This window comes from Arachis stenosperma, chromosome 3, assembly GCF_014773155.1.
Source record: "Arachis stenosperma cultivar V10309 chromosome 3, arast.V10309.gnm1.PFL2, whole genome shotgun sequence".
NCBI classification, from domain to species: domain Eukaryota; kingdom Viridiplantae; phylum Streptophyta; class Magnoliopsida; order Fabales; family Fabaceae; genus Arachis; species Arachis stenosperma.
In genome coordinates, this window is record NC_080379.1 from 69,220,628 (window position 1) to 69,230,957 (window position 10,330).

The following is a 10,330-nucleotide window of genomic DNA, read 5'->3' on the forward strand; positions in this document are numbered from 1 at the left end:
GATTTTTAATTGATTTATAAGCCTCTTGAATTTAGTGATACTTGGAGTGGTTGTTTTGGTTTATTGTAGGTGAAGAAAAGAAAAAAAGGAAAAGCATGGCCAAAGGAAGTGTGGCCCAAGGAGAAGAAAATGTGGTCAAACAGAGAAGAAGTGTGGCGCACAACATGAGGAAGACAAGCATTGCCCTCCACAAGGGCACACTGCCCTCTAGGAGGGCAACATAAGGGAACAAAGCATGAAAGGCAACTTTGCCCTGCCCACTACAAGGGCAGAGCACAAATCTGTGCCTTGGAATCAAGAAGAACAAAACCTTGCCCTGCCCTCCACAAGGGCAGTATCGGGCTCACCAAGGGAAGAAAATCAAAGGAAAAAGCCTACAATGCTTGCCACAAGAGTTGAACACGGGACCATGAGGAAGCAAGGACTTAAGCCTCATTTTGGTACCAAGAAAGCCAAGGAAAATGGGTAGCGTGTGTAGCATCCAGGTTTCGAACTCGGGACGTCAAAGTGGAAACACTGCCCTGCCCTCCGTGAGGGCAGGACAGCATTTTGTTGTGGCATGAATCTGGCGCACTAAGGCACGATCCTGGCGCACCAAGGCACGATTCTAGCAGCACCAACAGCGCACCACAGCACAATTCTGGCGCACCAACTTTTTCTGCCCTGCCCTCCGCGAGGGCAAGGCAGCATTCTGCGCACCAAGCCTGCACCACGCCGCACCACGCACGCACCAAGCATCAAATCCTGCCCTGCCCGCCACAAGGGCAGGGCAGCCTCCTGGAAGCAACTTCTCATGGGCCAAAAATTGAATTAAAAATCCAATTTAATTCAATTCTTCACCAAATCAAAAGCCCATTGATGCTACGATTTTAGGAAATTGCACGATCGGCAAAAATTCCTTCCGGCAAGTGCACCGGTTATCGTCAAGTAAAAACTCACAATAGAGTGAGGTCGAATCCCACAAGGATTGGTTGAGTGAGCAATTCGGATTAGAAGTGTGTTCTAGTTGAGCGGAATCAAGATTTAGATGAGAATTGCGGAATGTAAAATTGGCGGGAAACGTAAATGGTAAGAAATTGAAATTGCGGAATCTTAAATTGCATGAATTAAAGAGCGAGAAGCTAAATTGCTGAAATTAAAAAGGGATCGGGGTGATTGCATGAATTTAATTGCAGAATATAAAGAGAAAGTGGTAGATCAGAAATGGGGAATTCATTGGGTTTCAGGAGATATTGAGATCTCCGAATCAAAATATTTTTATCCCTTCCTCAACCAATGCGTTCATTGAATTTTGCTTGGCAATCTTATATGATTAGATCCCAATCCCTTGGCTCACCAATTCTCTCTAAAAACAAACAAATTCCCAATCCCTTGGTTTAAATGTTCATAAGAAGAGATGACGCTCGATCACTGATTATACCACACAGTTTCATGAACCACAATTTGGTAGGATTACATGTCACAATATCCATCCAAACCCCAATCCAATTCACTGTGAGAAAGCTTCTCTAGCATGAATCCTCCATTCCTTTCCCAAGGTTCCGAAGGATTCCAATTATGGATAGTTTCTTTCCCAAGACAACTAACCAATGGAATTAGATCGAGAAGCTTTCTAACAAAAATTCAAGAGAAAAGATTGAAGAAGAAGATAAAAACTATTATTGATTCATTGAATTACAATAGAGCTCCCTAACCCAATGAAAGGGGTTTAGTGAGTCATAGCTCTGAATTCAATTACAAAAAGTATGAAAACTAGAAAAATGATCCAAAGTCCTCCTTACTAACTTAAATTCTATCCTATTTATACACTTTCTAAATTGAGCTTCTGTTGTGTTTCTTGGGCTTTGAGGCCTTTCCCTGATTTCCTTTTGCTTTGGGTTTATGATCCATAATCCTGATGAGGCTGCTGATCCAATTCTGTAACATTCATTGAGCCAACTTAGTGATAATCAAGTAATGACACATGACTCAACAAATTGAAATTCCAGACTCATCAATTCTTCAGGCCCAATCCCATAAACCATGATATTCAATTGGGTTTCATACCAGAGTACGTTTGAGTTAATGTTTGTGCTCAAATGCTAACTTAAAACTGCAATATCTTTGGCCCAAAAACCTTTTCAAATAGTGGCGTTTAAGTTGCAGTTTAAGCTTAAACTGCAACTTAAACGCCAGACACTTCCAGTGATGCCTTTTGTGGAAGCACGTTTAAGTTCCAGTTTAAGCTTAAACTGGAACTTAAATGTTGGACACTCCTTGAGGTGGTATAACTCAAGCACATTTAAGCTTCAGTTTAAGGTTAAACTGAAGCCTAAACATGGAAATGGAAGAAAGCAACCATGGAGGGTAAAGTAGTCGAACACGTTTAAGCTTCAGTTTAAGGTTAAACTGAAGCTTAAACGTGGAAATGGAAGAAAGCAACCCTGGAGTGTGGAATGGTCGAACACGTTTAAGCTTCAGTTTAAGGTTAAACTGAAGCTTAAACGTGGAAATGAAGAAAGCAACCCTGGAGGAGAATTTTGGTCGAACACGTTTAAGCTTCAGTTTAAGGTTAAACTGAAGCTTAAACGTGGAAATGAAGAAAGCAACCCTGGAGGAGAATTTTGGTCGAACACGTTTAAGCTCCAGTTTAAGGTTAAACTGGAGCTTAAACGTGGAAATGGCTCCCTGGTGCATTTCTCATTTCTGGCGTTTAACTTCCAGTTTAAGGTTAAACTGGAGGTTAAACGCCACTTTCAGCTTTTCCTCAGCTTTCATGATTTTGGCGTTTAAGCTCCAGTTTAAGCTTAAACTGGAGCTTAAACGCCACTGATAGTTCCCAGCATTATATGGCTTGGCAGTTTAAGTTCCAGTTTAAGCTTAAACTGGAACTTAAACTCCACATGTGATATTCAAGCTTCCTTTATTGATTTTGTTGCTTCCTTGCCTAGCCTCTTCTTCCCTGAAATCATCCAAACAACTGCATCAAAGTCTTGCAAAATTTCATGAGAAATCTTCCATTCATAGCATTCAAGTAATATAACTAAAAACTCATGGAATTTGCATCAAAATCATACTGTTTGGATGGTTCATTGCTTTGTTATTCATTTAACCATTCTTGGTTACTTTAAGCTCAAGAAAATGCATAAAACAACTAAAACTAACAGAAAAATGCTAGTGAAACTAGCCTAAGATGCCTTGGCATCACAACACCAAACTTAATACTTGCTTGTCCCTAAGCAAGTCCTGAGTTATTTGAGAAGAAAGTATGAAACAGAAAGCAATTACATTGGCTATATTAGCAAGCATTTGAAGTTCATCAGAAGGGTTTTATGCAGAAAGTTGCAGCATCACTTTTTCATTCTTATCAGGTAAGATTATCACTTTTTCATTGCATCCATCAAACACTGCTATGGCCTCTTGTTATTCTTATGTCCTTGGCACTTTTCCTTTCTTTGTTTTTCTTTTTCTTAGAGCTCCTTTGCTCCTTGTTTGCTCAGTGTCATGTGTTGCACAAGCCTTTGGCATTTTCTTTTTCTTATCAGTGCACTACACATATCCACTACAGGCATTTTAGTTCACATTTCTTCTTGAGACATTGGTGCCCAGCACCTCTTGTGTGACTAAATGTTTTGTATTTAGGTTGCTCTTGATAATGGACTTTTGGTTGATAATCCCGGGTTAGTTAACCCAAGTTACCAAGTGTTGAAACACTCCTCAAAACCTATTCATCCAAGCATATCCTTAATACATAAACACCACAGGCATTTGTCTCAGAAGTTCAAACCATTGGTGCCTAGCTTATTTTCTCAATTTTTTTGCTTTTTGGTTGCCCTTTTTCAGTGGCTTTTTCTTCCTCTTTTTCTTTCTTTTTCATGGCCAAAGACATTTATTCATCAAGATCCATAGACAGTATTCAAACTTCTACACAAAAATGATAATTCTACACTCAATTTCCAGTGATCTGACTAAACAATCAAGCATGCATACCACCACTTAATTCTACTTGATTTGTCACTGATTGAGCCAAGTTACTTTTGTTCAAACTTTTCTTTTATTTTTGGAAACAGAACAAACATGGCAAGCATTTGTTTAAGAAGGTGAAGTTATATCCAAACATCTAGGCATTCACTTTATTCAAAGTAGTAAACCAACACTCATACTAAAAACTTCACATTCCAGAAAGGTTCAACAATTACAGTTTAAACCAGAACAAGCATGCTTTTGTTTGCCTTTTAAAGAACGGTCAAGGAACAACACCACCTTGTGAAATTTCTTGTTTTCTCTTTGTTGCCAGGAAACAATTTGATTTCTCCTTCTTCTCCTAGTTGTTGCTTCATGTTCTTTCTAAGATCCTTGTTTCCTTTCCTACAAAGAGTGATGAAGTTGCTTGCTTCTCAAGCACTTGAATGGTTAGCTCAACTATGTATGGGCAAGTGTCTGAGTCTTAAGTTGGTGTGTGAACACCAAACTTAGTCTCCTACTTACTCCTCTGCTCTTTGAATCCTTGAATTCTCCTTGGAATGAAGTTGCTGCTAAGGATTTTAAGCATTTCTGTGATTGCTTAGAATGGTTGTTCCTTTCATATAATTCAAAGGTTGTTGTGTTCAGTTGATCTGTATGGTTGAACACCAAACTTAGAATCACACATTCCCCTTTGAATTATTGATCCACGAATTCATTGTTTGGTGTGAAACACCAAACTTAATTCTTTGCAATGCACAGAAACTACTTCACCTTTTTATTGAAACAAATAAAAGAAACAGCAAAGGAGTATTACCTCAGGTTGGGTTGCCTCCCAACAAGCGCTTCTTTAACGTCATTAGCTTGACGGTCAGCTTCCTCAGTTGAGGTGATATTTAACCTTGTCCTTCTCCTCCACATCTCCCAAGTAATGTTTGAGTCTTTGACCATTCACAGTGAAGGTTCGTTGTGACTTTTCTTCCATGATTTCTACTTGTCCATATTGGGAGACCTTGGTGACAAGGAATGGTCCAGACCACCTTGATTTTAGCTTCCCTGGAAATAGCTTCAGCCTAGAATTGTAGAGCAATACTTTTTGTCCCTCTTCAAATTTCCTTGGGGCTATGTTGCTGTCATGCTTCTTCTTTGCTCTTTCTTTGTAAATTTTGGCATTCTCATAAGCTTCAGCTCTGAATTCTTCCAACTCTTGAATTTGCAACATCCTTCTTTCTCCAGCAGCTTTGCTGTCCAAGTTCAAGAGTTTCAAGGCCCAGAATGCCTTGTGCTCCAACTCCAGTGGCAAATAGCAAGCTTTTCCATATACTAGTTGGTAAGGAGACATTCCAATTGGTGTTTTGAAAGCTGTCCTATATGCCCAAAGAGCATCATCTAGCTTAATCGACTAGTCCTTCCTTGAAGTTCCCACAGTCTTTTCCAGGATTCTTTTGAGTTCCCTATTAGATATTTCGGCTTGCCCACTTGTCTGTGGATGGTGTGGCTACCTTGTGTTTGACCCCATATTTTAGAAGCAATGCCTCTAATGGTTTGTTGCAGAAGTGGCTTCCTCCATCACTGATGATTGCTCTTGGAACCCCAAAACGGCAAAAAATGTGTTTTCTGAGGAAGTTCATGACTACCTTATTATCATTGGTTGGAGTTGCTATTGCTTCAACCCATTTGGAGACATAGTCTACTGCCACAAGAATGTAATTATTTGAGTATGAGGTGGGAAAGGGTCCCATGAAATCTATCCCCCATACATCAAATAATTCAAGTTCCAGAATAAATTGTTGTGGCATTTCATTTCTTCTTGGCAGGTTCCCCGCTTTCTGGCATTCATGGCAGTGCTTCACTAGTTCCTTTGCATCTTTGAAGATAGTGGGCCAATAAAAACCACACTGCAACACCTTAGCTGCTGTTCTTTCTCCTGCAAAATGTCCTCCATAAGTGGAGCCATGGCAGTCCCATAAGACTTCCCTTCCTTCTTCCTCTGATATGCATCTTCTGAGTATGCCATCCGAACATTTTTTGAACAAGTATGGTTCGTCCCGGATGAAGTATTTGGCATCATTTACCAATTTCTTCCTTTGATGCTTGTTAAATTCCAACGGCAAACTCCCAGTGGCCTTGAAGTTTGCTATGTCTGCAAACCAGGGTGCTTTGTGAATTACCATGAGTTGTTCATCAGGAAAGCACTCATTTATATGTGTGCTTTGTGTGCTTCCTTCTTCACATGGTATCCTTGATAAATGGTCTGCCACCTTGTTCTCTACACCCTTCTTGTCTTTGATTTCAATGTCAAATTCCTGCAACAAAAGAACCCATCTAATAAGTCTTGGTTTGGATTCTTGTTTAGCAAGTAAGTATTTTAAAGCTGAATGATCAGTGAAGATAATGACTTTAGATCCAATGAGATAGGATCTAAATTTGTCAAATGCAAAGACTATTGTCAAGAGTTCTTTTTCAGTGGTTGTGTAATTCCTTTGGTTATCATTCAAGACTTTACTGGCATAATAAATCACATGTACCAAATTGTCTTTCCTTTGTCCTAACACTGCCCCAATAGCAAGGTCTGATGCATCACACATCAGTTCAAAAGGTAAGTTCCAATTAGGTGGGGCAATGATAGGTGCAGAGGAAAGTTTTTGCTTCAAAAGTTCATAGGCTAGCATGCAATTTTTATCAAATACAAAGGGTGTATCAGAGACAAGCAAGTTACTCAAAGGTTTGGCTATTTTAGAAAAGTCTCTAATAAACCTTCTGTAAAAGCCAGCGTGTCCCAAAAAACTCCTAACTGCCTTGACATTACTTGGTGGAGGTAGTTTTTCAATGAGTTCCACCTTAGCTCTGTCCACCTCAATGCCTCTATTAGAGATTTTGTGGCCAAGGACTATTCCTTCTGTGACCATGAAATGACACTTTTCCCAGTTTAATACTAGGTTGGTCTCTTGGCATCTCTTAAGCACCAAGGCAAGGTGGTGTAGGCAGCTAGGAAAAGAATCTCCAAACACAGAAAAATCATCCATGAAAACCTCAATAAATTTTTCAATCATGTCCGAAAAGATGGACAGCATGCATCTTTGGAAAGTCGCAGGTGCATTGCACAATCCAAAGGGCATGCGTCTATAAGCAAAAACTCCATATGGACAAACAAATGATGTTTTCTCTTGATCTCTTGGATCAACTACTATCTGATTATAGCCTGAGTATCCATCCAGAAAGCAATAGTAAGCATGTCCTGCAAGCCTTTCAAGCATCTGATCCATGAATGGGAGTGGGAAACGATCTTTTCTGGTGGCTTCATTGAGCTTCCTGTAGTCTATGCACATCCTCCACCCAGTGACAGTTCTTGTGGGTATAAGTTCGTTCCTCTCATTTGGCACCACAGTTATGCCACCTTTCTTGGGAACTACATGGATGGGACTAACCCATGGGCTATCAGAAATGGGGTAGATTACCCCTGCCTGCCATAACTTCATGACCTCCTTTTGTACCACTTCTTTCATGACGGGATTCAATCTTCTCTGAGCTTGAATGGAGGGTCTAGCATCCTCTTCTAACAAGATTTTATGCATGCATATGGATGAACTTATCCCCTTCAAATCAGCTAGGGTCCATCCAATGGCATCTTGATGAGTTTGTAGCACCTTGATCAATTCTTCTTCCTGTTCTTGGCTCAGGGCAGAGCTAATGATAACAGGATGGCTCTCATCACTACCCAAGTATGCATACTTGAGACTAGGGGGCAATGCTTTGAGCTCAGGTTTTGGTGCTTCCTTCTCTTTTTTCACCCTCTCTGGCATGCTTGGCATGGTTGTTTCAGCAGCCTTGATGTCACTAACTTCAATATCCTTGGTGAACTCCTCCTCTGCCACTTCCTTTGTTGTTTCCTCAAAGGTTTCTTGTACTGCAATATCCACTACATCCACCCTCATGCATTCCTTTAGTGATTCTGATGGATAGCTCATTGCCTTGAATACGTTAAACACCAATTGCTCATCATGTAGTCTAAGAGTGAGTTCACCCTTTTGGACATCTATGATGGCTCCAGCAGTAGCCAGGAAGGGTCTTCCCAGGATTATCGAAGCTTTGGCTTCTTCCTCCATATCTAACACCACAAAATTGGCAGGAAATATAAAATCTCCCACTTTCACCAACAAATCCTCAACTATCCCATGAGGGAATTTAAAAGTTCGATCTGCCAATTGGAGGGCCATTCTTGTTGGTTTGGCTTCCTCAATCTTCATTCTTCTCATCATTGTTAGAGACATCAAATTGATACTGGCCCCTAAGTCACACAAGGCCTTCTCCACCATGACTTCTCCTATGATGCAGAGGATTTGGAAACTGCCTGGATCCTTCAATTTCTGAGGTAATTTGTGTTGAATGATGGCACTGCATTCTTCAGTCAACAACACAGTTTCCTCATTTCTCCAGCTTCTCTTCTTGGTCATTAATTCCTTTAAGAATTTTGCATAGAGTGGCATTTGCTCTATTGCCTCAGCAAACGGAATGTTGATTTGAAGCTTCTTGAAAATCTCCAAGAATCTGGAGAATTGGCCATCCTTTTCACTTTTCATCAAACGTTGAGGATATGGTGCCTTGGGTGTATAAGGCTTCAGGACCTCTTTTTCTTTTTCTTTTGTTGCAGACGGTGTAAAAGATTGTCCCTGTTCCTTGTCTCTCACATTTTCCTTTGCTTCATCCTCTGTGGTTTCCTTTGAGATCTCCTTTAGCTTCTTTCCACTTCTGAGGGTTATGGCCTTACATTCTTCCCTTGCAATAGCCTTGGCAGCATGAGAAACGCTTGGCCCAGGGGTTTGCTTAGACAAATACCCAATTTGATTTTCTAGCTTCTGGATGGCAGCTTCTTGGTTTTGCAAGTTAGAATTTACTTCTTCCTTAAAGGCTTTCAATTCGGTTATGTCTTGACCCATGGTTGCAAGCATTCCTTCTATCCTGTTTAATTGATCTTGAAATTGTTGGTTCGGATTAGGTTGGGCAGGTTGATTATTTTGGCCATGATATGGTGGTTGGGAGTAAGTGTTTTGTGTGGCTTGGTATGATCTTTGGTTGGAGTTTTGGTATGTGGAATTGTTATGTTGGTTGGGGTTGTAAGGTTTGTGGTTTTGTGGTTGGGTTTGCTGGTTTCCCCACCCAAAGTTTGGGTGGTTTTTCCAGCCTGGGTTGTAAGTGTTGGAATGTGGATCATATGGTTGCCTTTGTTGATTTCCCACATAGTTGGCCTCTTCCCAATCACCTCCTTCAGTGCTTACCTCCTCTTGATCTTGTGTGTGTATTGCAGCCACTTGATTTGTTTCTAATTTCCTGGTGAGCTCTGCTAGTTGCTTGGCAAACACCTTGTTTTGGGCTAGAATTGTATCAACATGGTTCAGCTCCATGACTCCCTTAGTTTTGTGTCTCTCTGAAGCATAGTAGTACTCATTCTCAGCCACTGTCTCAATCACTTCAATGGCTTCTTCCACAGTCTTTTTCCTGTTCAATGAACCTCCTGATGAATGGTCTACAGCCTTCCTTGATTCATAAGAAAGTCCATCATAGAAAATATGCAATTGCACCCAGTCATGGAACATGTCTGGTGGGCATTTCCTTGTCAAATCCTTGAACCTCTCCCATGCCTCGTAGAGAGTTTCACCATCTTATTGTCTAAAAGTCTGAACCTCAGATCGAAGCCTATTGACCTTTTGTGGGGGGTAGAAACGTGCCAGAAACTTGCTTTCCACCTCATCCCAGGTTGTTAGGCTCCCCCTTGGGAATGATTCCAACCACTTAGCTGCCTTGTCCCTAAGTGAAAATGGGAACAAGAGCAGTTTATAGGCATCTTCCTGGACTCCATTGGACTTCACAGTGTCGTAAATTCTCAGAAATTTTGTGAGATGTTGGTTTGGATCTTCATTAGCACTCCCACCAAATGAACAATAATTCTCCACCAGTGATATTAGCTGTGGTTTGAGTTCAAAATTGTTGGCCTGAATGGGTGGTTTCTGAATGCTGCTACCACAATTCCCAGAGGTTGGGTTTATGTATGAACCAAGAACCCTCCTCTCGGGAATGGCATTGTTTCCATCAGCTCTCTCATGGTTGTGAACTTCTCTATCCATGTTGAGATCTAGAGCTTCCTCAAAATTGTCCTCAGATTCTCCTACGGATTCTTCTTCTCCCAGTACTCTCTTCCCTCTTGCTTCCCTTCTAAGTTTATGAAGGGTCCTCTCTGGTTCGGTATATAGATGAGTTGATGTCTCTCCTCTCCTACCTGTCATACAAGAACACAGGACAGGCAACAAACCAGTGAAATACTCTTGGTTAATGGAAGAGTATGGTTAGAGCAGTTGAGGAATTAATTCAAATAGTTAGTGAGTCAGTGAGT

The 10,330-nt window shown here is 40.8% G+C and overlaps 1 non-coding gene across 1 annotated transcript; it reads left to right on the top strand.

The window, feature by feature from the left end:
* Window positions 1-9,534: 9,534 nt before the first annotated feature.
* On the top strand, window positions 9,535-9,638 carry LOC130972588 (small nucleolar RNA R71). The gene has a single exon (XR_009083748.1). It is a non-coding gene; the product is annotated as a small nucleolar RNA R71 (small nucleolar RNA).
* The last annotated feature ends 692 nt before the right edge of the window (window positions 9,639-10,330 follow it).